Raw genomic sequence first — 2,817 nt, 5'->3', positions numbered from 1 at the left:
TATATGACTCTGCACATCAACACTGGGGGCGGGGGTGAGAACAGATTATTCTACCCAGTCACAAGATGAGGTCTTCCAAAAAAGGACCAAATGATCAGGTACCAGAAGAAGCAGTGAGAACACAGAAAGGTGAAAGAGAGAGAGGGGTGGAGTTATGTAGCAGAGCCCCCATCCCCAAAACAAAACTGGTCTACTCTTTGGTGCTGCCCATTCTTTGGAGGACTTCTACTGAGGTGACTGTTGTCTACTAGCTCTGAGGCTTCATGGTCATGGAGCTTACTTGGCCTGAGGGTTTCTGAAGTTCCTTCCAGTGAATTTAGCCTTGCCGCCCAGTCCTTCCTCAATTTTGAGAATTTGGTTATACTTGGCCAAACGCTCAGATCGGCAGGTGGCCCCAGTCTTGATCTGCCCAGTGCAGAGACCCACCACCAGGTCTGCAATGAAGGTATCTTCAGTCTCTGCAGAACAATGGGAAACCATTACTCCCCACCCATTGGACTGGGCCAGCTTGCATGCCTGGAGAGATTTGGTCTCGGAGCCAACCTGGTTCACTTTGAGCAGGAGGCAATTGCAAGCTTTCTCATTCACACCCAATACGCTTGGGATTGGTCTCTGTGAGATCATCCCCTACAACCTGGATGCCTGCAGTTTCAGTAAAATTCTTCCAAGCTTCCCAATCATCCTGGTCAAAGGGATCTTCAATAGACACCACTGGATAGTCCCGGATGAAGCTCTTGTAAAGGTCCCCAAGCTTGGCAGGTGAGATGTATCTGCTGGGATCATCAGGAGATTTGAAGTCCAAGTCATATTTCCCAGACCAGAAGAATTCAGAGGCAGCAACACCCATGCCAATTACAACCTTGCCAGTATAGCCAGCCTTGTCAATCGCTTCCTTCAGCAGTTCCAGATCTTCTTTATTCTCCAGGATGTTAGGAGCAAAGCCACCTTCATCTCCTACATTGGTGGCATCCTGTCCATATTTCTTCTTAATTACATTCTTCGGGTTGTGGTAGACCTCAGCTCCAATGTGCATGGCCTCCTTGAAGTTTGATGCTCCAACAGGGAGGATCATGAACTCTTGCATTGCTAGCTTGTTGCCAGCATGGGAGCCACCATTGATCACATTGAAGGCTGGAACTGGCAAGATGAATTCTTCATTGCCTGCAAGATCAGCAATATGGCGGAACAAGGAGACACCTTTCTCTGCAGCCCCAGCCTTACAAACAGCCAGAGACACTCCCGATATGGCATTTGCTCCAAATTTAGATTTATTCTCAGAACCATACATCTCTATCAATTTTTCAATCTTCTCCTGCTCCACAACATTCAGTTTCTTGCTAATCAGGTTTGGGGCAATAGTTTTATCGATGTGCTCAACTGCTTTTGAGACATCTTTCCCCATATAGCAGATCTTATCATTGTCTTGGAGCTCCACGGCTTCATGAATGCCAGTGGAAGCCCCACTGGGCACAGCAGCTCTGAAGAGACCTTTGGAAGTGTAGAGATCAACTTCAACAGTAGGGTTTCCACAAGAGTCAAAGATCTCTCTTGCAATGATCTTCAAAACCGACATGTTGAATTTCTGGATGGGGCTGGCTCTGCGGGATTCAGAGGAGAGAAGCAGAGGGATCTAGCTCCTCTGAGAGAGTGGGTTAAAAGGGGGATGGTATAGAGTCTTGAGTAGGCAGATGGTATTATAAGAGATCAGCTAGAATAACCTGAAGTATCTGGCCCAGGAGGTTGCAATGGAAAGAGAGAAGGAGTATATCTGAGAGAAATTTTGGAAATTTATTGATAAATTTGATATCAGGAATAAGGAGATGGAGGAGGGATTAGATTTATTCTATCCAGTCTCAGGGACAAAGTTGGTTGGCACCAATAGAATTTGCTGAAAGGTAGAGTTTTGACTTGATTTTTTAAATTTTTATTTTTTTATTTTATTTTTGCAAGGCAATGGGGTTAAGTGACTTGCCCAAGGTCACTCAGCTAGGTAATTATTAAATGTCTGAGGTCACATTTGAACTCAGGGGCTTCCGACTCCAGGGCCAGTGCTCTATCCACTGTACCACCTAGTAGCTCCTTGACTTGATATTAAAGAAGAATTGTTCACCTTGGAAGGGTAGTAAATTTCCTGTTGCTTGAGGTGTTCAAATAGAGGATTTATCAACACATGTTGGTGACATTTTAGAAATTTCTGCTCAGGTACCAGATGGCGTCAGGTTCCTTCTTACTCTAAGATTCTGTGTCATGTGGCAACTTCCTCTTTGGTCATTCTTTCTATGCCAGCTGACACCTTACCAACTTTTTACATCCACCCAAGGAAGGTAAGAGTCTCATTAAATTCACTTCCTGCTCTAAAATGCCATCTGTATCTTAGTCATTCAAAAATAGCAGCATTCAGTCTCCTTTCAGTTCAGTTCAGTTCTGTTCTGCCTCTCAAGACTTCTGCTAAAAGGGCAGCAGTTTTAATACTGAACCATGCTTTAGGAAACCATCCAGTTTGACACATGCTTTCAACCCTCCACTCAGGGCAAGAGTTCCCTAATACTCTCTCTTAAAAGCTCTTTCAATATCTTTCTCCCACCAAGCAAATCTGCCTTCCACTAAAACTTGGCCCTCTTCCAAGCTCAAAAGGTTATAGAATTTTCCCATTCTTCATCCATTTGTTTACATTTAGTATTTGTGAAGCTGCCATGTGAATTTGTATTATATAGAAAGTGTGAACTGTGAGACCAAAGGCTTACTATAGATCAGAAAGACTCAAAGGCATCCTCTTATTAACCTAAACTCAAATGAGCAGGGAAGTGAGTCTGAAGT

At 44.2% G+C, this 2,817-nt stretch overlaps 1 pseudogene; it reads right to left on the bottom strand.

The window, feature by feature from the left end:
- Nucleotides 1-276: 276 nt before the first annotated feature.
- LOC141522593 (alpha-enolase-like) lies at nucleotides 277-1,573 on the bottom strand (annotated as a pseudogene).
- Nucleotides 1,574-2,817: the final 1,244 nt, after the last annotated feature.

The sequence above is a fragment of the Macrotis lagotis genome, chromosome 1 (genome assembly GCF_037893015.1).
Source record: "Macrotis lagotis isolate mMagLag1 chromosome 1, bilby.v1.9.chrom.fasta, whole genome shotgun sequence".
Lineage (NCBI taxonomy): Eukaryota > Metazoa > Chordata > Mammalia > Peramelemorphia > Peramelidae > Macrotis > Macrotis lagotis.
Note: the sequence above shows the minus strand (reverse complement) of the source record. Positions and strands in the feature narration are given on the sequence as shown.